Source organism: Perca flavescens, chromosome 3 (assembly GCF_004354835.1).
Source record: "Perca flavescens isolate YP-PL-M2 chromosome 3, PFLA_1.0, whole genome shotgun sequence".
Classification (NCBI taxonomy): domain Eukaryota; kingdom Metazoa; phylum Chordata; class Actinopteri; order Perciformes; family Percidae; genus Perca; species Perca flavescens.
This window is the reverse complement of record NC_041333.1, coordinates 35,243,385-35,270,981: the sequence shown is the minus strand read 5'-3', so window position 1 is coordinate 35,270,981 and position 27,597 is coordinate 35,243,385. Positions and strand designations below refer to the sequence as shown.

The following is a 27,597-nucleotide window of genomic DNA, read 5'->3' as shown; positions in this document are numbered from 1 at the left end:
TTTATAAAATTCCTACTTCTTTCTATTTTTCGGTCCACAAGGCAGTGTAACACCTGAATGCATCGCCTTTAACCAAGGTAGAGATGAAGCTAGAATGACGGACTTTTCTCCAGTGGGGTGTGAACGCACCACCGCTTGCTCTCTTCTGACTAGCGGCGACCCGCCCAGGACTTTGAGCGCACCAGCCAATCAGCGGAGGGTGATTCTAACATCAACCAATGGCGTGTAAGGGGGCGGGTGTTTCTGTGCAGCAGGCTTCTCTCTGTGCCTCGCTAACAATAGCCTGGGATCGCCTGGGATCGGCAAGTTTACTGTTAAAAAACCCAGCCAGGAGGGCGACAGAGCGCAGCGCAGCTCAGCCGAGAGGAGAGAAGAGTTTGCTGAATACATGACACGGTGTGTCCCGGTGTCAGAAATTGTCACTCCACACTCTGGGATTTCCATTTTGCAACTGCACAGGACGAGTTGGTGAGTGAGCATTTCGACTTTATTTCTAAACCCCCAAAAAATGTAGCCGATCATCTCCATTCTCTCAGCCAGGCATGGTGCGGTTGTGAAGTGGGGGGGCTCATTTGCCTGTGAATAGGTAAAGGGTTAATGGTTACTGTAGGCTGGGACCACACTGTTACTCTCTTATTCTTTATCTGCATCTATATATATATATATATATATACATATATATCAACGCCTCGGACGCCGCAGGCCCTCCAGCCCGCACAGCGCACGCTTGAAGCCGGCCACGACGAGGTTATTACAGTCGGATGGTGGATGGTGTGATTATTTTTTTTTATTACACCGGTTTCCTCCCAGTTTGCCAGCAGGCTGTGATAACATGGGAGTTTTCTGCTGGCCAGCTGATAACACTGCAGGGCCAGTATCAAATGGACGACAGAATGAATGGGTGACTGTCTTGAGTGAATAGATAAATGGATAGCCTTACTTTTCCATCTCTGAAATGTACCTCAAAAGGACATTATTCGTGAGAAAGTCCATATGCCTCTCTGCTGTAATTCAGACAGTAGACCGATCCAACTGCTCTCACTCTCACTGCAGCCTTCAGATCTCTGAAAACAGTTGAAGTTTATTTAATTATTATATAACTTGCTGTGTTTTTTTACGGTTTGATATATATAGCTTATACATGTTGTGTGTTATGTTTACTTGTTTGTTGTGTTGCTCTCTCTCTCTCCTCTTTTGTACAAGGGGAGGACTCTGAATAAGGCTTTTTTTTGCCTTCTTTCCTCTTCTGCACTGTAATTGCTTTTTATTTATTTTTTAACTTTTCCATCTCTGTAATGTACCTCAAACTAAGGACACGACTCATGAGAGGTCCGTGACTTACTGCTGTAGGTCAGCCCGAGAAGAGACGGAAACGCTGCTGTCTCTGCAGCCTTCAGAGCTCTGAAAACTCTGGTTTTTAGTTGGTTTCTGGTGTAATACATTATAAGTAGGGCTGGGTCATATGGAGAAAAAAAATCAAATATCACAATATTTTTGACCAAATACTTCGATATTGATATTGTGGGGTTAACAATTGGTGCTTTCACAAATTAGATTTGTGATAATCCTCAGTAATGTGGATATAATGACTAAGTGGAGACTAGAACAGTCCGGTTAAGTTCAGAAAATGACATCACTCTACTGTAATGCAGCCTTCAAAACCAGGACGAGACAACACTGACAAATATTACGATATTAAGATATCCAAAATCTAAGACGATATCTAGCCTCATATCACGATATCGATAATAATATTGATATATTGCCCAGCTCTAAATATAGGTAGATAAGTCATCAGGGTTTAATATTGTTAAAAATGTTTAATCTACTTGTAAATGATGTGTTAAATTTAGGGATGCACTGATCCGACTTTCAGTCCCGATACCGATGCCTGGGCTTTGGGTATCTGTTGATACCGATACCGATCCGATACCGTTGTTGAATTAATATTACACTGTACACCTTCCACCTTATACCTTCCTTCCACCATGTGGAAGAGACTAAAGGCACCAGACTTTCCTAACTAAGACAAAATAACATAGGGGTAATGTATTGAATTCTTATTTATTTGTCAACATGGCATCCAGAGCCGGCCCGACCCATAAGCGGACATAAGCGGCTGCTTAGGGGCCCCGTGGCTACCAGAGGGGCCCCCAGGATCGCTTGAAATGTCCCACAATAGAGCTCATAACAGAGCCGGTCTATTTAAAGAAAGTGTTGCTGCTAATAGGTCTCACATTAGTCTTTACATGCTTATTTGTACATTATGATTGCTTAAACTAATATTTACAATACACAAGTTGGTTAAGTGCCAAGTGCAGTGACAACATGTTACAGTGTGGAGAGTCCCCCAAACCAAATCGATACAGCATAGTATCGCAATACTTTCCGTGGAAATACTGTATCGATACACATACGCCAAGTATGGATCTAATATTATATATGTGTTGGTCAGTCTGTCTGCTTGACCATCCCCATTTTGCAGCAATACAATTGAAGTGAGATGAACAAACAGAGAAATGCATCTTTTTAGATAAAACAGATGTTGACAAAGTTGCCTTTTTGGACATCATTTGAAATTAGGAAAAATTTGAAGTTGGAAAAAAGGTAATAAATTGCAATATATTACAGGATATTGCAATATCTTTAAAATCGCAATAATATCGTATCGTGACATAAGTATCGTGATGATATCGTATCGTGAGGCCTCTGGAGATTCCCGCCCCTAGTCCTTTCATACTACTCGCTATGGCGAAAATTCACACGTAATGTAAGTCAATGGCGGCCAAACGGCGTTGATAAACACGCTAAAAAGCGATTATGCGTCTTGATAACACGCCAAAAACGACATACGAATTGGCGTGTCATACATACGCCACTTTATGAGATCAGTCTGAATATTTGAACACTCAACTCTTCCAGCATGGGACACACAGAGGGGGGAAAAAACTAACCAAACTGGATCCGTTCATTTTTCCGATCCCCGATCCAGCTTTTTTATCAATATCGGGACCGATATCCGATCTTAATATGGGATCGGTGCACCCCTATTTAAAGTGATGGTTCGGAGTAATTTCACCCTAGGGTCCTTTGCATCATGACCTCGAGCCAAACACCCCCCCCACAAGCTTTTTTCAGCTGGGTCTAACATTGGGAGAGTTAGCGTAGAGTAGCGTTATCAGCTGAATAGCTTAGCGCAGGGGCTAATGGATCCGAGAGTGTCTCTTGTACATTACCCCACTAATAATGCCCGAGATGATACCAAACGTCTACACTAGTACAAATAGGTTATGTACTCATAAAACGATGGATTGGAAAGTTTGTAAGTACACCAGAAGTTTATGTAAATAACACTTGCCTGCTGGCTTCTGCTCTCTGCTGCTGCTGCTTTTGTTACTACCAGCAGTTAGACGAGTGCTTAGGGCCCGTCTACAAATTACTACACCGAAAAGAGATGCAACAAAAATATGTATTAATTTAATGATTAAATAAGGTAATGTCTCCAAACTTACCTCACTTATAACTTGTCTCCCCTCTAGTTATACTACAGCACTTACTTTAAAAAATAAGTTAAATTAATAAATGTTTTTGTTGCATCTCTTTTCGGTGTAGTAATTTGTAGATGGTCCCTAAGCACTCGTCTTACAGCAACAACAACAGCAGAGAGAAGAAGCCAGCAGGCAAGTGTTATTTAAATAAACTTCTGGTGTACTTACAAACTTTCCAATCCATCGTTTTATGAGTACATAACCTATTTGTACTAGTTTAGAAGTTTGGTATCATTTCAGGCATTATTAGTGGGGTCATTTATGAGATACATCACTGGGTCCATTAGCCCCTGCGCTAATAAGCTATTCAGCTGATAATGCTACTCTACGTTAACTCTCCCAATGTTAGACCCAGGTGAAAAAAGCTTCTGGGGGGGTGTTTAGCTCGAGGTCATGGTGCAAAGGACCCTAGGGTGAAATTACTCCGAACCATCACTTTAAATTACTCTGGTTAATATTCAGTGGTAGAACAGTACAATTTTGAGGTACTTAAGTTCATGTTCATTTTCTTCTACTTTATACTTTTACTCCACTACACTTATGTGATTACTTTACTCATTCCTGGCGGATTGAGATTAATAATACAGAATGTAATCAACAAATAAATTATGATGTGCTATTATTGGCTTCGGGGGGGAAAAGTGACCCAGCAGTGCACATTTACAGTTATCTCTTCTGCCTATACCAGCTGCAGCATACAGTGATGAACACATTCATGCATCAACTATAGCATTATGAAATGGGGCATTTTTGTCATGAAGAGTACTTTTACTTTTTAACTATTACTTCAGTAAAAAGATCTGAGTACTTCTTTAATCACAGTTAATATTACATCGTATGCTAAATTCCCTTAATGGATATCCACAATTCAGTCCTGCTAAATATTACAATATAATACATTATATATAATATATAGTTACCTAAAATAAGGCTGCAGCAGTCGCCATGGAGATCTGGGCGTGGCTAAAGCAGCGTTGGGTGGCCCCCCAGTCGTCTCTTTGACACCTCGAGAGCATGAAGGAGAGAGGAAGGGGAAGGTCGGGAGGGGTTAATGACCCATCTGGCTCCTGTGGCTTTGGGCTCGGCTACTTCAGGAGAAAGAGGTGTGTGTGTGTGTGTGTGTGTGTGTGTACCTGTTTTACTATATTCGTGGGGTCCAAAAACCAGAGAATACAGTATACTTCTCTGCACAGCCTTGTGGGGACCGAAATGTTGGATCCCACAACTTTAAAGGGCTGTTTGAGGGTTAAGACTTGGTTTTAGGATTAATGATAGAATTAGGTTATGGTTAAGGTTAGGGTAAGGGTTAAGGTTAGGCATTTAGTTGTGATGGTTAAGGTGAGGGTAAGGGTTAAGGTTAGGCATTTAGTTGTGATGGTTGAGGTTAGAGTAAGGGTTAAGGTTAGGCATTTAGTTGTGATGGTTAAGGTGAGGGTAAGGGGTTAAGGTTAGGCATTTAGTTGTGATGGTTAAGGTGAGGGTAAGGGTTAAGGTTAGGCATTTAGTTGTGATGGTTAAGGTGAGGGTAAGGGGTTAAGGTTAGGCATTTAGTTGTGATGGTTAAGGTGAGGGTAAGGGTTAAGGTTAGGCATTTAGTTGTGATGGTTAAGGTGAGGGTAAGGGGTTAAGGTTAGGCATTTAGTTGTGATGGTTAAGGTGAGGGTAAGGGTTAAGGTTAGGCATTTAGTTGTGATGGTTAAGGTGAGGGTAAGGGTTAAGGTTAGGCATTTAGTTGTGATGGTTAAGGTTAGGGTAAGGGTTAAGGTTAGGCATTTAGTTGTGATGGTTAAGGTGAGGGTAAGGGTTAAGGTTAGGCATTTAGTTGTGATGGTTAAGGTTAGGGTTAGGCATTTAGGGATGGTTAAGGTGAGTTAGGCATTTTTAGTTGTGATGGTTAAGGTTAGGGTAAGGGTTAAGGTTAGGCATTTAGTTGTGATGGTTAAGGTGAGGGTAAGGGTTAAGGTTAGACATTTAGTTGTGATGGTTAAGGTTAGGGTAAGGGTTAAGGTTAGACATTTAGTTGTGATGGTTAAGGTGAGGGTAAGGGTTAAGGTTAGGCATTTAGTTGTGATGGTTAAGGTGAGGGTAAGGGTTAAGGTTAGGCATTTAGTTGTGATGGTTAAGGTGAGGGTTAAGGTTAGGGTAAGGGTTACGGTTAGGCATTTAGTTGTGATGGTTAAGGTTAGGGTAAGGGTTAAGGTTAGGCATTTAGTTGTGATGGTTAAGGTGAGGGTAAGGGTTAAGGTTAGGCATTTAGTTGTGATGGTTAAGGTTAGAGGGGTTAAGGTTAGGCATTTAGGGTTGATGGTTAGGCATTTAGTTGTGATGGTTAAGGTTAGGGTAAGGGTTAGGGTTAGGCATTTAGTTGTGATGGTTAAGGTGAGGGTAAGGGTTAAGGTTAGGCATTTAGTTGTGATGGTTAAGGTTAGAGTAAGGGTCACGGTTAGGCATTTAGTTGTGATGGTTAAGGTTAGGGTAAGGGTTAAGGTTAGGCATTTAGTTGTGATGGTTAAGGTGAGGGTAAGGGTTAAGGTTAGGCATTTAGTTGTGATGGTTAAGGTTAGAGTAAGGGTTAAGGTTAGACATTTAGTTGTGATGGTTAAGGTGAGGGTAAGGGTTAAGGTTAGGCATTTAGTTGTGATGGTTAAGGTTAGGGTAAGGGTTAAGGTTAGGCATTTAGTTGTGATGGTTAAGGTTAGGGTAAGGGTTAAGGTTAGGCATTTAGTTGTGATGGTTAAGGTGAGGGTAAGAGGCTAGGTAATGCATTATGTCAATGAAGGGTCCCCACAAAGATAGTGAAACAACCATTCGTGTGTGTGTGTGTGTGTGTGTGTGTTTGTGGTAATATCGTGATATGACACTAGGTTTTAAAGGCTGCATTTAGAGATGTTCCGGTATACCGATACCAGTATCGATATCGGCTTCCTAAACAGCTGGTATCGGTATCGGGAAGTACTGGAGTTTATGCACCGATCTGATACCACGTAATAAAGCCCTGAAGAAAATCTACGTTAAAGTAGTTTATTTATGTTATTTCTCCATTATAACGGACTGTAAAAACTGGATAATAAAAGAAAGTTCTGGGGCATTCATTGTTGACACACTTGTATCGGATCGGTACTCTGTATCGGTAACACGATTACTCGTTGACTTCTGGAAAAGATGTTGCAGTTATTGAACTTAAAACACAGTGGAAAAAGTTACATAAATCAACAGTAAAAAAAACTGTGAAATTTGCTTTAATACATTTCCTATTTAAACTTTATTTTTTTCTTTCAGAACACGAGAGAGAAAATAAGAGTTTTACTTAAAACTAATAATAGTTTTTCTCGATTATTCTGTTTTTGTGATGGTTGGGAGCAATAATCATAATCACGATAAAATTTTGAGAAATTGCAAAGCCCCAGGTTGTTGTAAAAAGTCAGGTTGGATTTGCACCTTTCCATCAACCTTTAAAGTGTTTGATCAGCCCAATTGGCTAACATGGGCACCGAAAGGAACCGGTAGGGCTGGCTGCTCCCTCTGAGTCGATTAGTCGACTAATCGGTGGTTTTGGTCTTAGTCAACTTAGATCTCTTTAGTCCATTAGTCATGTTTGATGCTCTTTTTTCATGCTGAACGACTTATTTCCAAGAAACGTACGAGCACATCTCTGGTAAACACAAGAATCAAAGTGGTGCTTTTAGCACGACTCTTAGTGGAGAAACTCAGATTTAGAGATCTGTCGATTAAATCAACTAATCGATCAGTCGATACGATTGAATGAGTGTTAAGCTGCTTACACATATAGCCGATGGCCGATCGTTGACAGAAAAGCCAGTCGAGATGATCGGTCTCCCCGAGTTGGTCCAAAAACTTCCACAGAACACACCGACAAGACGAGACGTAATACGTCTCTATAACAGCAGGCGGCGCTAATCTGTATTGTTGACAAGGAAATGAAAACCGGCAGCTGATTGGACGAACGGGTCACATGGGTTTGTTTTCTCCGGAAATTCAAAGCCAGACGGTCATGGCGGCTCGTTCAGAATACGATCTCATATCGGACTAAAATAGTTCACCGAAAAAACGTGTTTCTGAGAACATTTGAAGAGAGAAATAGGCCGTGATGCAGTTGCTGAATCTGTCTTCATTTCAGCTCAACAAAGGTCAGTTTAAAAGATTTACGTCAGATTTTGAGAGACTCTAGTCACCTCATTCTGCTCGCCATTTCCTGGTATTAGATCTCTTTAGTCCATTAGTCGTGTTTGATGCTTTTTTCATGCTGAATGACTTATTTCCAAGAAACGTACGAGCACATCTCTGGTAAACACAGAATTAAGGTGGTGCTTTTAGCACGACTCTTTGTGGAGAAACTCAGATTTACAGATCTGTCGATTAAATCAACTAATTGATCAGTCGATACGATTGAATGATATGCTAGTTGACTAAAGGTGCTGACACACACGGCCGATAATTGGCCGATGGACAGTCTGGCAAGGTCGGTGACTCGAGTCTGTTCGGTGTGTCCCGTGGGGGGGCTGTCGGCGTTAATTTTGGCCGACCTGACATGTTCAGTCTCCGTCAGGGCAGTTGGGACTCACCAGGAAATGGCGAGCAGAATGAGGTGACTAGAGTCTCTCAAAATCTGACGAAAATCCTTTAAACTGACCTTCGTTGATCTGAAATGAAGACAGATTTAGCAACTGCATCACGGCCTATTTCTCTCTTCAAATGTTCTCAGAAACACGTTTTTTCGGTGAACTATTTTAGTACGATATGAGATATCGTATTCTGAACGAGCCGCCACGACAGTCTGGCTTTGAATTTCCGGAGAAAACAAACCCATGTGACCGCCTGCTGTTATAGAGACGTATTACGTCTCGTCTCTTCGGTGTGTTCTGAGGCAGTTTTTGGACCAACTCGGGGAGACCGATCATCTCGACTGGCTTTTCTGTCATCGATCAGCTGTCTGGTCAGTGTGAAGGCAGCTTAAGGATTTCTTCAGCCGAGCACAGCCCGACTTCCCAGCGTTTCAGAGCGCTGCTCAAACACGCACGTCTGAATCTCTCCGATTTGTTTCTCGCCATCTTGATGCTAGCAGCGTTGCTGGGCCGGGCCAGAGATGAGATGTGCTTCCCCTGTCAGTTTTTTTTGTACTTTTTATGTGGGGAAACCATGTTGAACAAAAAAAAACTATGTTTTTGTCGCTTTCCCCCCCAACGTTTTTGTTCATTCTTTTAACAATTATTTTCTTAAATGCTATACAATTGTATTAAACACCCACATTTTTTGTAAAGTAGTGAACTGATCATTTATTTAACTTGTGAAGAGCGCTGTAGGGAACCATTTGTTTGAAAGAAACCTAGAGCTGGGCGATTTGTTTCTAAATCTATGATTTTTTTAATAAAAAACTCGATTTACGATTTGAGTCAATTTCCCCCCCCCTTCCATTTAAAACAAAATAACTGCGAACTGTAAATATATTTTAAAAATATATACTTATTGTATTTAATTAAAGTGCATCAACATAAACAAAATTGCAAAGGCAAACCCTTTCTCTAAGTGAAAAGTCACTGTGCAGTGTGCAACAAAGATTGTTAAACATCCAAATTATTTATACTGTATTTGGATTAAAAAAAATCTATTTTTTTTTTTGAAAATATGAATCGATTTGACCTACCAACTCGATTTTTAAATCTAATCAATTTTTTTCCCAGCCCTAAAGAAACCCCAAATTTCTGATTTGACCCGAGGACCACAGGAGTGTTAATTACTTGGTAAGATGGACATTTTTCATTACAGTGTAGACACTCACTTACTCACTCACTCACTCACTCACTCACTCACTCACTCACTCACTCACTCACTCACAGTACCAACAGAAATAGTGGTATATTTGCCGAGGAGCAGCCAGCAGCTGAATAATGGATCGTCTGTCTGCCTGGAAGGCTGCATGAGCTGCTGAGCGCGGCGTCTAGACGAACTCCCCCCCCCCCCGAAAGCACAGACCGACATGCTCTCTCCCCTCCCTCTGTGAAACATCTGGATCCACATGAAAGCTGTGAACCAGCATTGATTTCTTTTTGCGTTTTTATCCTCTTCATTGATGTGGAGGCAGATGAAAGGAGCAGCGATGGAGCATCTCTAAGCTGTTAATATTACGGTGTAGAATCACACCGATAGTCCTGATGCTGGTGGTGTAATTATGACGATCGGACCTGGAAGAAGGGTTGGAATTAAAAGAGAGACCATATGGTGGAGATCCACACACTTATTGGGACCAACCACACACCACACCTTCCAGTATCACACCATGGGTTAATGCATACTGTATACGTGAAGCTGGCTGCATTATAGTAGGGCTGTGCTCGATTTAAAGAAATTCTCAGTCGACTGCCACTCATTCAATCGTATCGACTAATCGATTAGTTGATTTAATCGACAGATCTGTAAATCTGAGTTTCTCCGCAAAGAGTCATGCTAAAAGCACCACTTTAATTCTTGTGTTTACCAGAGATGTCCTCGTACGTTTCTTGGAAATAAGTCATTCAGCGTGAAAAAAAGCATCAAACATGACTAATGGACTAAAGAGATCTAAGTTGACTAAGACCAAAACGACCGATTAGTCGACTAATCGGTCGTTTTGGAGGAAAACATAAATCGGTGCCTATGATCACGACAACGTGCCGTGCTATCGCGAGAACGTCACACGCGTGTAAAAAAAACAAAACAAAAAGGTTGGGTTTAGGGAAAGAAACATTGGGAAAGGCTTTAGTAACACAAAAAAATGACAAGAAAATGACAAAAAAACGACAAAAACACAACGATGACCAACGTCACATGCTTAGGAAAACAATAAACGGTTGGGTTTAGGACAGAAACATTGGGAAAGGCTTTAGTAACACAAAAAAATGACAAAAAAACGACAAAAACACAACGATGACCAACGTCACATGCTTAGGAAAACAATAAACGGTTGGGTTTAGGGAAAGAAACATTGGGAAAGGCTTTAGTAACACAAAAAAATGACAAAAAAACGACAAAAACACAACGATGACCAACGTCACATGCTTAGGAAAACAATAAACGGTTGGGTTTAGGACAGAAACATTGGGAAAGGCTTTAGTAACACAAGAAAATGACAAAAAAACGACAAAAACACAACAATGACCAACGTCACATGCTTAGGAAACCAATAAACGGTTGGGTTTAGGAAAGAAACATTGGGGCAAGGCTTTAGTAACACAAAAAAACGACAAAAACACAACGATGACCAACGTCACATGCTTAGGAAAACAATAAACGGTTGGGTTTAGGAAAGAAACATTGGGAAAGGCTTTAGTAACACAAAAAAACGACAAAAAAACGACAAAAACATGAGATCAGTCTGGCAGAAAATAAGTTGTGATCACGCTGTTTGTTGAAGTGTTCAGTTTTCTGAAACGTTTGGTTTTTATTAGTTATTTGATCATAGATATAGAACAATAGATCTGACATGACGTCATAACTAATGGGATAACTGTCCGCCATCTTACTACGGTACTGTTTACAATTGTCACCTATGGCAACCAGTATGGTTATCAGCTGTGCAGCAGCTAACTGCTTTACCAGGAGGACCAAAGAGACCAGGAGGCTGCCATCACTTTCCACACGTCAGTAGGACCTATAAATAATTTGGATGTTTAACAATCTTTGTTGCACACTGCACAGTGACTTTTTACTCAGAGAAAGGGTTTGCCTTTGCAATTTTGTTTATGTTGATGCACTTTAATTAAATACAATAAATATATATTTTTAAAATATATTTACAGTTCGCAGTTATTTTGTTTTAAATGGAAGAGGGGGGGGAAATCGAATCGAATCGTAAATCGAGTTTTTTATAAAAAAAATCATAGATTTTTTTAGGGAAACAAATCGCCCAGCTCTAGATCTTTTTTTTTAACTATAAATACAGAAAAGTTGGTGAACTAGTAACGTTGCCTAGTAACTGTTAACGGACTGGCTGAGATGTCAGTTATTGGTGATTGCTAGTTAGCTCTTAACGGCACTTATGAACAGCAAACATCGTTTTAGTTGATTGATTTTTGACCTCAAATAAGTAGTGCTGCTCCCTCTGCGTCGATTAGTCGACTAATCGGTGGTTTTGGTCTTAGTCAACTTAGATCTCTTTAGTCCATTAGTCATGTTTGATGCTTTTTTTCGTGCTGAATGACTTATTTCCAAGAAACGTACGAGCACATCTCTGGTAAACACAAGAATTAAAGTGGTGCTTTTAGCACGACTCTTAGTGGAGAAACTCAGATTTACAGATCTGTCGATTAAATCAACTAATCGATTAGTCGATACAGTTGAATGAGTGTTAGTCGACTAAGAAGTTCTTCAATCGAGCACAGCCCTACAAATAAGACGTTTAGTAACGTTATAACAGTTTTTTTTAGCCCTACATTGACTTCTATAGCGGCAGATTTCACTCAATCTGTGTTAAGTTTTCAGTTAAATTTAAAGTTAACAACAAGTTGTTCTATATGTATTTGATGCTATAAAAACGTGGGTGAAACGTCGTAATTGACGGCTGTGATTGTGCGTGTCGGGCGGGTGTGTGGGCGGGACTTTAATACCGCAGCTCCACTTCCTGGTCACCGCTGCGCAGACTCTGGCTCCACACTTACAAGATGGCAGCGGCCCCATCCCAGATATTTGGGCTTCACTTTTGTACAGTGGGAAGAGGTGGAGACGCGTCGTCCATCTTTATGTACAGTCCACGTATTACACACACACACACACACACACACACACACACACACACACACACACACACACACACACACACACACACACACAGTATCACAAGCACACACCTTGAAATACACACATGCAGCAAAAGCTCCTCAGAGTGAACATGTGAGAGAGATACATGAATTCTAAAAGAGGGAGTGAAAGTAGGTCTAATATAAAGAGGAAGGTAGTCTCTCACACCTCAGGCCTGCAGTCTCAACTGTGTGTGTGTGTGTGTGTGTGTGTGTGTGTGTGTGTGTGTGTGTGTGTGTTAGTGTGTGGCTGAATATTTCAGTGTTGAAGTATGTATTGCAATCACACCCTGCAGCCTGCAGAGATTTTGTGTGTGTGTGTGTGTGTGTGTGTGTGTGTGTGTGTGTGCGTGCATTACATCACACCATTACATACTGTTTTTGTTGGACAATGTGTGTCTGCTGGGAGGTGAACACATGAGTGAGTGTGTGTTCTCTCCACATGACTGCAGTGACCCTGTAACAGTGTTTGATCAACACACAAAAACATGGACAAGCTGTGTGTGTGTGTGTGTGTGTGTGTGTGTGTGTGTGTGTGTGTGTGTGTGTGTGTGTGTGTGTGTGTGTGTGTGTGTGTGTGTGTGTGTGTGTGTGTGTGTGTGTGTGTGTGTGCAGTATATCACATGACCGTTCTCACACACTGGGCACGTGCGTGCCTGTGTGAAAAGGAAGCAGATTGTCTGACGTTACTCTGCTGGTTGAAAATCATGGACGTATAAGTTTGAAATACAGAAAATGCTTTGGAGAAAGAACAACAGTAGTGAATTTGAGCGAAAGGTCTCTGTTTGCCTCCGTCCAGACTACAAAGCAACCCCAGTTTCCAAAATAAAAACGGGGGCAGCAGTGTTTCCAAATGTCTCCAAATTAGGGACTCGGAAACACCAGAGTAGTGTAGACGTGAGGTGTAAACATAGCAAAAGATATTAGTTTTTATACCAAAATGTAGTAGTGTAGATGTAGCCTGCGTGTGTGTGTGTTCTGATGAAAATACTCTGTATGTACAGCTGGCCAATCAGAGGCCTGTAAGTATGAGGGCCCTGACAGTACCTAGGTAAGGACTACTAGCCAGTCAGAAGCAGAGTATGAGGGCGTGCCCTGACAGTACCTAGGTAAGGACTACTAGCCAGTCAGAAGCAGAGTGTGAGGGCGTGTCCTGACAGTACCTAGGTAAGGACTACTAGCCAGTCAGAAGCAGAGTGTGAGGGCGTGTCCTGACAGTACCTAGGTAAGGACTACTAGCCAGTCAGAAGCAGAGTATGAGGGCGTGCCCTGACAGTACCTAGGTAAGGACTACTAGCCAGTCAGAAGCAGAGTATGAGGGTCCTGACAGTAGCTAGGTAAGGACTACTAGCCAGTCAGAAGCAGAGTATGAGGGCCCTGACAGTACCTAGGTAAGGACTACTAGCCAGTCAGAAGCAGAGTATGAGGGCGTGCCCTGACAGTACCTAGATAAGGACTACTAGCCAGTCAGAAGCAGAGTATGAGGGCCCTGACAGTACCTAGGTAAGGACTACTAGCCAGTCAGAAGCAGAGTATGAGGGCATGTCCTGACAGTACCTAGGTAAGGACTACTAGCCAGTCAGAAGCAGAGTATGAGGGTCCTGACAGTACCTAGGTAAGGACTACTAGCCAGTCAGAAGCAGAGTATGAGGGTCCTGACAGTACCTAGGTAAGGACTACTAGCCAGTCAGAAGCAGAGTATGAGGGCGTGCCCTGACAGTACCTAGGTAAGGACTACTAGCCAGTCAGAAGCAGAGTATGAGGGCGTGCCCTGACAGTACCTAGGTAAGGACTACTAGCCAGTCAGAAGCAGAGTATGAGGGTCCTGACAGTACCTAGGTAAGGACTACTAGCCAGTCAGAAGCAGAGTATGAGGGTCCTGACAGTACCTAGGTAAGGACTACTAGCCAGTCAGAAGCAGAGTATGAGGGTCCTGACAGTACCTAGGTAAGGACTACTAGCCAGTCAGAAGCAGAGTATGAGGGTCCTGACAGTACCTAGGTAAGGACTACTAGCCAGTCAGAAGCAGAGTATGAGGGTCCTGACAGTACCTAGGTAAGGACTACTAGCCAGTCAGAAGCAGAGTATGAGGGTCCTGACAGTACCTGAAGGACTACTAGCCAGTCAGAAGCAGAGTATGAGGGCTGACAGTACCTAGGTAAGGACTACTAGCCAGTCAGAAGCAGAGTGTGAGGGCGTGTCCTGACAGTACCTAGGTAAGGACTACTAGCCAGTCAGAAGCAGAGTATGAGGGTGTGTCCTGACCAGTGGTGTAGTGGTCCCTGGAGAAGTGGGTATACTCTCAGTTTTCACCTTTTTTTTTTTTTTTTTTTTTAAGTAGTCCAGAAAAAAAGCCCTGTTTTAGAAACAGTGACATGTAAGACTATGATTTAGTTTACCCCAAAATCTGTCATTTCTACTTGCTCACTATTATAAAATGATCATGACTTGATTAGGAGCAGTTTGTAGTTACTACTGGTCACACAAGCAGATTAGTGAGTGAAATACTTGGGAGAGTTTATTTAACAAAAAACAACAAATTTAACACAAAATTTATAAAATGTTATATAACAGTAGCATTGTAAAAAACAAACAAACATGGATACAGACAAAATAAATAGAACGTCAATAAAATAAATAACATCACACAGAAATTCATCTATTGTTACAAGCTAAATCAACATTCAAAATGAGGCTTAATCTGTCAAAATCACCTTTTGTTACAGTGTGAGGCTTCACTTTTCAATAAACTGGAGATGCAATTTACTGCCTGTATGTTCTGACCTGGTGGTGGTAGACTGGGTCCTTGTCTATGCTCACACTGACTTGCCTGGCTAGCTCCCGGTTGAGAGCTGCCAGGGCTGCTGGTTTCAGGGATGGGGTCTGCCTGGGCCTGATCTGGGCCTGATTTGTGCCTCTTTACAAAAAAGTCAGCAATATCTCCCTTCCTTTTCATTGTTATCTGTCCCTATACAAAATAAGACAGTCTGATTAGACCTCAATATTGTTTTAGGCTGAATCTTAAACTATTTGTCCACATTATTGTGTTTTAACTTACTTAAAAATCAACTACCAGCCTAGCTACTATAAAATTAAACTAGATCATATAGGTTAGTTAGGGCTAAGTAACTTGGCTAATGTTATAATTTAGAGCTAAGTAACTTGGCTAACTTTATAATTTAGACCTTTACAATAATAAACAAGCTTCATAGACATTGAGATAATCAGTTTCATCAGTCTGGTATGAAATTCTTATGAAATGGGTTGATTAAACACTTACTGAAAACCAACAATGCCCCGGTTTCCCCACATTATCCCAATCTACGTAGCTAGCTTCATAACGTTAGCCGACTCGCACTAACTATTTGCGGCAAAATCTCTTCTCCTCTAAATGTGCAGACATATTGCCACTGGCAATTTGCCAGTAGTTTAAAATAATGATTCATTTGGAAACCACCTTAAAACTTACCTCAGAATTATGTCTTCCATCTACTGGGGTGGCACACCGCCGCTTGTGTTATTTCTTCATCTGTTGTTTGGTCTGCTGCCGTTATCGTAGTCAAGTGGCACCGGCACCTGAGGTTTTTTTTTTTTTTTTTTTTTTCACTGGCACCTGAGGTATTAGCAATATTTTCCTCGGCATGACCCGCCTTACTCACGCCGGCTCATCAGTCCTCATGCCTAAAGTTAACCAATCTAATCAGTGAAATCAGCGAGTACCAGCCAATTAGATGCAGAGGAGGGTGGGTCATGGCTTCACTATCCTTGAGGAAAAAATGGGCAATCTGGCTCACAGATATTACTGAATGGTGCGCATCAGGGGGGATTTAGAAGTGGGTATACGCAATGCTGACTGAAAAATAAGTAGGTATACTCCGTATACCAGCGTATACCCTGGACTACACCACTGGTCCTGACAGTAGCTAGGTAAGGACTACTAGCCAGTCAGAAGCAGAGTATGAGGGCGTGTCCTGACAGTAGCTAGGTAAGGACTACTAGCCAGTCAGAAGCAGAGTATGAGGGTGTGTCCTGACAGTACCTAGGTAAGGACTACTAGCCAGTCAGAAGCAGAGTATGAGGGCGTGCCCTGACAGTACCTAGGTAAGGACTACTAGCCAGTCAGAAGCAGAGTATGAGGGTGTGTCCTGACAGTACCTAGGTAAGGACTACTAGCCAGTCAGAAGCAGAGTATGAGGGTGTGTCCTGACAGTACCTAGGTAAGGACTACTAGCCAGTCAGAAGCAGAGTATGAGGGCGTGTCCTGACAGTACCTAGGTAAGGACTACTAGCCAGTCAGAAGCAGAGTATGAGGGTGTGTCCTGACAGTAACTAGGTAAGACTACTAACCAGTCAGAAGCAGAGTACGAGGGCGTGCTACGCTAGCAGCTAGGCGAGCATTATAACGTGTGTTACAAAGTGACCTCGTTGGTCTCTGAAGTAAAGGCTGGACTACAACAGAGCTGTTTGGAGCAGTTGGTGAACAGTGTTTTCTGTTGGAGATGGTAAGTCCCTTTGGGCTTTTTCACTTTGTAAACCTATAACATGCAAAAAAAAAATACATATAACACAATAAAGGAAATGGAAAAAGCATAATATGAGCACTTTAAATTTATCGGCGACTATTTTGATAGTCGATTTAATCCGGTTTGGTCAAACTAATTATCTGCTTTCTAGTTTATCAAATCTTTGAACTGTGGACAACTGTGGTTGCTCTATTTAACAAACATGGATCCAAAAGATGAGTCTTTACTACTGGCAACTTAAAGACAACACATAATATATTCTGATGTTTCATGCACCACATAATCAGCAGATTAAATGAGAAATGACTAACCCTAACCCAGATAGTCACAGAGAAAGGCAGACATGACTAACCCTAACCCAGATAGTCACAGAGAAAGAAAGAAATGACTAACCCTAACCCAGATAGTCACAGAGAAAGAAAGAAATGACTAACCCTAACCCAGATAGTCACAGAGAAAGGCAGAAATGACTAACCCTAACCCAGATAGTCACAGAGAAAGGCAGACATGACTAACCCTAGCCCAGATAGTCACAGAGAAAGGCAGAAATGACTAACCCTAACCCAAAAAGTCACAAAGAAAGGCAGAAATGACTAACCCTAACCCAAATAGTCACAGAGAAAGGCAGACATGACTAACCCTAACCCAAATAGTCACAGAGAAAGGCAGAAATGACTAACCCTAACCCAAAAAGTCACAAAGAATGGCAGAAATGACTAACCCTAACCCAAATAGTCACAGAGAAAGGCAGACATGACTAACCCTAACCCAAATAGTCACAGAGAAAGGCAGAAATGACTAACCCTAACCCAAATAGTCACAAAGAATGGCAGAAATGACTAACCCTAACCCAAATAGTCACAGAGAAAGGCAGAAATGACTAACCTTAACCCAAATAGTCACAAAGAATGGCAGAAATGACTAACCCTAACCCAGATAGTCACAAAGAATGGCAGAAATGACTAACCCTAACCCAAATAGTCACAGAGAAAGGCAGAAATGACTAACCTTAACCCAAATAGTCACAGAGAAAGGCAGAAATGACTAACCTTAACCCAAATAGTCACAAAGAATGGCAGAAATGACTAACCCTAACCCAGATAGTCACAAAGAATGGCAGAAATGACTAACCCTAACCCAGATAGTCACAGAGAAAGGCAGAAATGACTAACCTTAACCCAAATAGTCACAAAGAATGGCAGAAATGACTAACCCTAACCCAAATAGTCACAGAGAAAGGCAGAAATGATTAACCCTAACCCAGATAGTCACAAAGAATGGCAGAAATGACTAACCCTAACCTAGATATTCACAGAGAAAGGCAGAAATGACTAACCCTAACCCAAATATTCACAGAGAAAGGCAGAAATGACTAACCCTAACCCAGATAGTCACAAAGAATGGCAGAAATGACTAACCCTAACCCAGATAGTCACAGAGAAAGGCAGAAATGATCACTCTCTTCTCCTTAGATCAGTCTGTTCCTCCTCTTCATCCCTCTCTCTTTCTCTTTGCCATCCTCCTTGTGTCCTCTTCTCTTTCCTTCCTCTTCTCTGTGTGTATCTTTCCTTACCCTCCTCCTCCTCCTCCTCTTCATCTCTTTTGTTTCTTTAACCATTCCTATTTCTACTCTCAATCCTGCTCTCTTCCCTTCTTGCTTCGTCTTCCTCTTCACTCTTCTCTTCCTCCTCCTTTCCATCCCCACCCCTCTTCTTCAATCTTTTCCTTCCTCTATGACCCACATGTCTGATGGCCTCTTTTCATCCCTTTCTTCACCTCTCAATCCCACGTTCCCTCCTCTCCTCTCCAGTCTATCTGACGTAACCGGTGAAGCGACTATAACCCTATTATCTATAAATACCCCTTCGTTTCTCTCACTGTCAAACAGAGGAAGCCTCTCTTTTGCTCTCATCCACTTCCTTCCATCGACTAGTTTTATATTTTCTTCTCCGTGCTAGTCAAGCCAGAGGGATTCTCTCACTTTCTGTCTCGTCCATACACACTTAAAGCAGAAGGAAACTATTTCAAATCAAAATGAAGGTGGCATATTTCTTCCGTAGTGCTTTGTGCCTTTTGTGATTAAGGGAGAATCACATCAGCGCTCGGTGGTGTTTTAAGCCCCGAACTTCGACTTCAAGGCAGCTAACCTTAACCCAAACCTAACCCTAACCATTGCCTAATCCTAGTGCCTTCCAGGCAGCGCTGCATGGAAGACGATGCATGGGATGCATGGGAATCAGTTGGAATGGAAACAGTGTGTAAATTACATAGGGTCACTCAAAACCTTAATGATTTAAGATATATGGTCTGTTCATCTATACCACACGTGTCAAACTCGAGGCCCGAGGGCCAAATCCGGCCCCTTGCAGGGTTTGATCCGGCCCGCATTTCAATTTAGGTTCACAATAAATTGAGGCCCACCTAGTTTTTGTCGCTTTTTCCAAAGTTTTTGGTTCTTTTATTCGATTTTTTTTAAATTTTTGGTGCTTTTTTTCTGACATTTTTTGTCTTTTTACGGCGTTTTATGCGTTTTTTTCAAGATTTAGGCACTTTGTTTTAACGTTTTGGACGCTTTGCCCAATGTTTTGCCACTTTTTCTGAAGTTTTTGACACTTTTTACAATGCTTTTGTCACTTTTTGATGTTTTTGTCACTTTTTCAGATAATTTTGACGCTTTTTTCCGGCCTTTTCACAACTTTTTTTCTCTTAAATAAACACATGTCAATAAACTCTCCATGTCTGGCCCTTGATGTGATTCTCATTTTCCAGTCTGGCCCTCTGGGAAACTGAGTTTGACACCCCTGATCTATACTGTACAGTTTGTTTATTTTAAAAAGTGAGGTGTAGGCCTGCACGATTAATTGTTATAAAATCGCGATCTCGATTCACCCCTGTTCGCGATTTAATTTAGAAATTATGTTTTTTTGGGGGGCATTTTCGGCCTCTATTTTGATAGGACAGCTGAAGACATGAAAGGCAAGCAGTTAAAGAGTGTGCTAAAAAATTATTCTGTTTTTGATACTGTACTTAAATTGGCATGTGACAAACTCCATTTCTCTAGAGACTGAAGGGGTAGCTTTAGCATGTTGATTGACATGTTTTAATTATGTAAAGACATGTTCAATGAGTTCAGATAGAGCCTGTATCAGGGCCATATTTAGTTCAGGTAGAGCCTGGATCAGGGCCATATTTAGTTCAGGTAGAGCCTGTATCAGGGCCATATTTAGTTCAGATAGAGCCTGGATCAGGGCCATATTTAGTTCAGATAGAGCCTGTATCAGGGACATATTTAGTTCAGATAGAGCCTGTATCAGGGCCATATTTAGTTCAGATAGAGCCTGGATCAGGGCCATATTTAGTTCAGATAGAGCCTGTATCAGGGACATATTTAGTTCAGGTAGAGCCTGGATCAGGGCCATATTTAGTTCAGATAGAGCCTGTATCAGGGCCATATTTAGTTCAGATAGAGCCTGTATCAGGGACATATTTAGTTCAGATAGAGCCTGTATCAGGGCCATATTTAGTTCAGGTAGAGCCTGGATCAGGGCCATATTTAGTTCAGATAGAGCCTGTATCAGGGCCATATTTAGTTCAGATAGAGCCTGTATCATGGACATATTTAGTTTAGTTAAAGCCTGTATTAGGGCAATATTTAGTTCAGATAGAGCCTGTATCAGGGCCATATTTAGTTCAGATACAGCCTGTATCAGGGCCATATTTAGTTCAGATAGAGCCTGTATCACGGCCATATTTAGTTCAGATAGAGCCTGTATCATGGACATATTTAGTTCAGATAGAGCCTGTATCAGGGCCATATTTAGTTCAGATAGAGCCTGTATCAGGGACATATTTAGTTCAGATAGAGCCTGTATCAGGGCCTTATTTAGTTCAGATAGAGTCTGGATCAGGGCCATATTTAGTTCAGATAGAGCCTGTATCAGGGCCATATTTAGTTCAGATAGAGCCTGTATCAGGGCCATATTTAGTTCAGATAGAGCCTGTATCAGGGACATATTTAGTTCAGATAGAGCCTGTATCAGGGCCTTATTTAGTTCAGATAGAGTCTGGATCAGGGCCATATTTAGTTCAGATAGAGCCTGTATCATGGACATATTTAGTTCAGATAGAGTCTGTATCAGGGCCATATTTAGTTCAGATAGAGCCTGTATCAGGGCCATATTTAGTTCAGATAGAGTCTGGATCAGGGCCATATTTAGTTCAGATAGAGCCTGTATCAGGGCCATATTTAGTTCAGATAGAGTCTGGATCGGGGCCATATTTAGTTCAGATAGAGCCTGTATCAGGGCCATATTTAGTTCAGATAGAGCCTGTATCAGGGCCATATTTAGTTCAGATAGAGCCTGTATCAGGGCCATATTTAGTTCAGATACAGCCTGTATCAGGGCCATATTTAGTTCAGATAGAGCCTGTATCAGGGCCATATTTAGTTCAGATACAGCCTGTATCAGGGCCATATTTAGTTCAGATAGAGCCTGTACGGCCATATTTAGTTCAGATAGAGCCTGTATCATGGACATATTTAGTTCAGATAGAGCCTGGATCACGGCCATATTTAGTTCAGATAGAGTCTGTATCATGGACATATTTAGTTTAGTTAAAGCCTGTATCAGGGCCATATTTAGTTCAGATAGAGTCTGTATCAGGGCCATATTTAGTTCAGATACAGCCTGTATCAGGGCCATATTTAGTTCAGATAGAGTCTGTATCAGGGCCATATTTAGTTCAGATAGAGTCTGTATCAGGGCCATATTTAGTTCAGATAGAGTCTGTATCAGGGCCATATTTAGTTCAGATAGAGCCTGGATCACGGCCATATTTAGTTCAGATAGAGTCTGTATCATGGACATATTTAGTTTAGTTAAAGCCTGTATCAGGGCCATATTTATTTCAGATAGAGTCTGTATCAGGGCCATATTTAGTTCAGATACAGCCTGTATCAGGGACATATTTAGTTCAATGTGTTATATGTCACTATTTTTGGTAGCCTACTGTATTTAAATGGCCAGTATGTACTTTATTTTCTTTATTCATTGAAGCCTCTATGTTTGCAGGCTTGTGGTGATGCCCAATGGTCTCCAGGTTCATGTGTGCAATAAACATTACACTTCATGAGAATAAAATCGTGGCAAAGAATCGTGATATCATTTCTAAGCTAAAAAATCGTGATTCATATTTTTCCCGAATCGTGCAGGCCTAGTGAGGAGCAGGAAGCTATACTGAAGTTCTTGCTGGTGCCGCGGCTGCTTGAGCAAAAGTCTTTGACGAGCAATTAACGAAAAATAACTGTACTGTACTTTAAGTATATTTTGAAAGTGCTAAAGCTACATCTGCACTTCTACGTTTTTTTGGTTTAAAAACAAACCTCTTTTATTGAGCTTATACCTCGCATCAGCAGAAACGGAGAAGTTTTTGGAACAGTGTTACATTTCATTGGCTGTCACCTATTCTCTAATTATTTTTCTCTCTCTGCCTGTCTCTCTGTCGGAGATTGAAGGAGCTTGTCAGATTAGTTTCCAGACGAGTCTCTCCCTTCCCCACGGGTATGTTTCATGCCGTGTGATTCAGTGTTCTCACCTCCGCTTCAACGGAGAGACGAGAACAACACCCCTCTCGTCCCTCGCCAACACACACGCTCCACATTTTAAACATGGCCAGTCAAGCACGTCAGTTTGCCCTCTGCGTGCACTCTTTGAAAATGATCTGTAACAGTAATCTGTGTCAGGTTTTACATTTTAACATGTCAAAAATCAATGAAATAAAGCATTAAGTGATTAGGGATGCTCTAGTCCAGTGTTTGTCAAACGGGGGTACCTGTGTACCCATAGGGGTACTCTGGAGGACTTCAGGGGTTACGTGACATGTTTTGCAAAATGTTTTTCAGTTACAAGGCTGTAGTTACTTCTACTGTCTTTTTTTCAAAGTTTTTGTCGCATGTTTTAACCTTTTCTTGCCTTTCTTCCTTACTGTTTTCTACCGTCTCCTTTTTTTGTCCCTTTTTCCGAAGTTTGTCGCTTATTTGAATTTGTTGTCCATTTTGTCGCCCTAGTGTTGCCTTCCTTCTTTCTACTGTGTTTTTTTTTTTTTACGTTTTTATCACTATTTTCGACCTACTCTTGCCTTATTTCCTTCTTTCTAACCGTCTTTTTCCAAGGTTTTGTCGTTTTTATTTTTACGTTTTTGTGGCCTTTTTTCCATCAGCATCTAAATGTTCTCCAGGTCCAAGGCTGTAGTTTAGTAAATCTATCTCTGACATCGCTGTATTCTTCCTCTGTATAGAGACTTTTGTTTTTCTACCAAAAAATTATTTGTGCTGGTTAGGGGGTACATGGCTTAAAAAGAACTGTTCAAAGGGGGAACATTATTGCCCCCGGTAACCGATAGCGTATAGCAGTGGTTCTCAAGCTTTTTTCAGTAATGTACCCCCTTTGAACAGCTTTTTTAAGCCATGTACCCCCTAACCAGCGCAAATAATTTTTGTCAGCGATCGATTTACCAAACAACAGACTTGTACCTGGAAAACCTTTAAAAGCTAGTGGAAAAAGGCGAAAAAAGACGGTAGAAAGAAGGAAGTAAGGCAAGAATAGGTTGAAAATAGTAAAAAAAAAACTTTGAAAAAAAGAGACCCAAACTTAAAAAAAAAGTAGGAAACACTAGGGCGACAAAATAAAATTCCAAAAAGCGACAAACTTCGAAAAAAGTGACAAAAACTTTGAAGAGAAAAAGACAAACTTGGCAAAAAAAGACAGTAGAAGTAACTACAGCCTTGTAACTGAAAAGCATTTAGGAAAAAATGTTACATACCCCCTGCAGTCCTCCAGAGTACCCCTATGTACGTACCCCCATTTGAGAAACACTGGCGTATAGGATCCCAAAATGGTGGGCGGGCTCAGACACCTCCCAAATCGTCCCGTGACAGCAAGCTACCGTGACGTATGTCCTCATTCTCAATACGCCGTAGACATACACGCAGATAGCTCAAAATGGGTACAGATTACACGCCACTTGGCTTTTGGAAAGCAGAGAAAGGGGAGGTAACCTTTCCCTTTATGACCTCATAAGGAGAAGATTCCTGATTGGTCCATCTGAGCTTTCATTTTCTCAAAGGCAGAGCAGGATACCCAGGGCTCGGTTTACACCTATCACCATTTCTAGCCACTGGGGGACCATAGGCAGGCTGGGGGAATTGTGAAATGTTCATGCCATGGGACCTTTTACAAGCAATAACGCCCCTAATTTGTATTATTATTATTATTTGTTATATTGATTGATAACTTTATTTTAGGCGCACAAAGTGCCCAACCCTTATGGGGTTACAAGACATTTAAATTCCTTTTCAGACATTTCATTTCATTTTAAAATTACAGGTTGCTTTACAGCTCTGGCTTTAAACGTCTTCTCTCCCAAGCTCGGCCAATCAACTCTGCTACAAAAGAGGTTCCCTTTCCTGTAGCACAACAACAAAAACTCATCTAGATTACGTTTTGGTTTGGGATTGATGGACCAACAACGTCAAGACATTAACGCAGCCTCGGAGAAACTCTGATTTTACACAATTTTCTGGCATTTTATAGACCAAACAATCAATTAACGGAGAAACATTCAGATTAATCGGTAATAATAACAAAAAAAATAAGCATCCTTAGTTGCAGCCCAATTCCCTCTTCCTTAATTTAAAGTGTGCAGTGTAAGAATTCAACACACTTTAATGTGTTTGCATGACCTCCCCATGTTTGCGTGGGTTTCCTCCGGTTCCCTTCCAGCACCAAAAACATGTATGTAAAGCCTGGTTCACACGGCAGGATAATTAGGCCGATTTTAGCCCCGATTCCCCCCTCCCGACAATCTTAAGGTTGCTCCGATAATCGTAAAATAATCTGATTGGATATTCCTGCCGTGCGTGGTGTGTTAAGACTGCTCTCGTCTGCTCGGGGGGATATCCAACATGTTGGATTTTTTTGGCCCGATTTCTCCTGGTGTGTGGTGTCCAGGTATCGGAATCTGTATCGGGAAGCAAAAAAATGGTATCGGGCCATCTCTAGTCATCAGTCCAAGCTAATAAATCCCTGGTCTTACTATTCACCAGTGTTGTTCTGTCTCCAAAGTATTTCCTCTATTTTAAACTTATACGTCCATGATTTTCAACCAGCAGAGCAACGTCAGACAATCTGATTCCTGTTTACATGTGATATACATTGTCAGGCGTGTTATGGTGCGTTCTTTTTGTCTTTTAATCGCGACTAGTAGCTCGAGTGTGACGTCACATCCGTGTCGAAAAACGAATAACCGCGGGGTTGTTGCGTTCTTTATGTCACACGATACTACGAGTCGGAGAAAAGATGGATTTTTTTAACATTTTTAGTAACATTTAGGATTCTATTCACCCAGTTATTGACATATTACACAAATATATTTCACAGTTTGATACATGAAAATTACGTTTTGATTAACGTTAACGTTAGGCTACCGCTCTGCTTTCTGCTCAAGACTCGGCTTAAAGCCATTGTTGTCATATAGCAACCAAGCGTCTCTAGACAATTTCAGCTGCAAAAGCTCCAAAATAACTAATCAGGCGATATTTAACTCCTAATAAGACTGTAGAGACATGTCTATAGGTAGCAGTATACAGCACTATGTTTAACTCCTAATAAGACTGTAGAGACATGTCTATAGGTAGCAGTATACAGCACTATGTTTAACTCCTAATAAGACTGTAGAGACATGTCTATAGGTAGCAGTATACAGCACTATGTTTAACTCCTAATAAGACTGTAGAGACATGTCTATAGGTAGTAGTATACAGCACTATGTTTAACTCCTAATAAGACTGTAGAGACATGTCTATAGGTAGCAGTATACAGCAATATGTGTACCACTTCTTCATTTGGTTACAACAAAGACAAAAGTGCTTAAAATTGTAGAAAACCACAATGTTTACTACGTGTGATGCACGACGTAGCCATCTTTGAAAGTGAACTCGGGGTCCTCTGAGTTCAGACGACTTGACGAGTCGTATATATACGACCTCGGTGGCGTTGTTTTTGCAACGTCCGGTTCATAACTCCGGAAAACGACTCGTAAATCGACTTCGGTGGACAAAAAGAACGCACCATTACTCTGAACAGAGATTAGTTCTGCTACTGGCGCTAAAACTGTTGTGTGTGGGAGGAGATTGTTTTGGGTGCGAGAACAGTTACAAAGGTGAAATAACACTCGCACCTAAAGCCACACACAGCTGGCAACCTCAGCGACACCTTAATGAGTGAGTGTGTGTGTGTGTGTGTGTGTGTGTGTGTGTGTGTGTGTGTGTGTGTGTGTGTGTGTGTGTTGAGAATAATGCCACATTGTGTATTTGCAATAGGACTGGGACGATATGCTTTTGTCCCGATTCGATTCTTACACGACACATGGGTGCCGATTTGATTTGAACTGCGACTCTAGAAGTGTTGAGTATAGCCATTTTCTTTTCCTTCTTTGTGTGTGTGTGTGTGTGTGTGTGTGTGTTTACAGTAAGGTGTGAATGTGTGGACAGCTGCAGGGCTGTCACTCACCTCCTGCCCTCGTCCTGTTTGTCCTCCCTGTCTCTCTCTTTGAAACCTTCATCTGTTCGGCCTGGTCTGAGCCCCCGATGGCACCGACACGCTGTGGACACACAGCTTCTTCCTCCCTTAGAACACGGCCGACTGTTTGTTTGTCCGATGGCATCTGCTAAGAAAGGCAGAAAGACGGAGACGGAGCCTCTTCCACACTAATGTGCCGTTCCAGTTCATCCCAGAAGTGTTGAATGGGGTTGATGTCAGGGGTCACGTTCTGAGTATTAAAGGTCCCATGACATGGTGCTCTTTGGATGCTTTTATATAGACCTTAGTGGTCCCCTAATACTGTATCTGAAGTCTCTTTTATATAGACCTTAGTGGTCCCCTAATACTGTATCTGAAGTCTCTTTTATATAGACCTTAGTGGTCCCCTAATACTGTATCTGAAGTCTCTTTTATATAGACCTTAGTGGTCCCCTAATACTGTATCTGAAGTCTCTTTTATATAGACCTTAGTGGTCCCCTAATACTGTATCTGAAGTCTCTTTTATATAGACCTTAGTGGTCCCCTAATACTGTATCTGAAGTCTCTTTTATATAGACCTTAGTGGTCCCCTAATACTGTATCTGAAGTCTCTTTTATATAGACCTTAGTGGTCCCCTAATACTGTATCTGAAGTCTCTTTTATATAGACCTTAGTGGTCCCCTAATACTGTATCTGAAGTCTCTTTTATATAGACCTTAGTGGTCCCCTAATACTGTATCTGAAGTCTCTTTTATATAGACCTTAGTGGTCCCCTAATACTGTATCTGAAGTCCTTTTATATAGACCTTAGTGGTCCCCTAATACTGTATCTGACGTCTCTTTTATATAGACCTTAGTGGTCCCCTAATACTGTATCTGAAGTCTCTTTTATATAGACCTTAGTGGTCCCTAATACTGTATCTGAAGTCTCTTTTATATAGACCTTAGTGGTCCCCTAATACTGTATCTGAAGTCTCTTTATATAGACCTTAGTGGTCCCCTAATACTGTATCTGAAGTCTCTTTTATATAGACCTTAGTGGTCCCCTAATACTGTATCTGAAGTCTCTTTTATATAGACCTTAGTGGTCCCCTAATACTGTATCTGAAGTCTCTTTATATAGACCTTAGTGGTCCCCTAATACTGTATCTGAAGTC

The 27,597-nt window shown here is 41.4% G+C and overlaps 1 protein-coding gene across 1 annotated transcript in view; it reads left to right on the top strand.

Annotated features, from left to right (window-relative positions):
- Positions 1–294: 294 nt before the first annotated feature.
- The window catches only part of pak1 (p21 protein (Cdc42/Rac)-activated kinase 1), a 111,392-nt gene continuing 84,089 nt past the window's right edge, over positions 295–27,597 (top strand). The window contains 1 exon segment of the mRNA XM_028573532.1: positions 295–468. The gene's annotated coding sequence lies outside the window, so the exon portion shown is untranslated.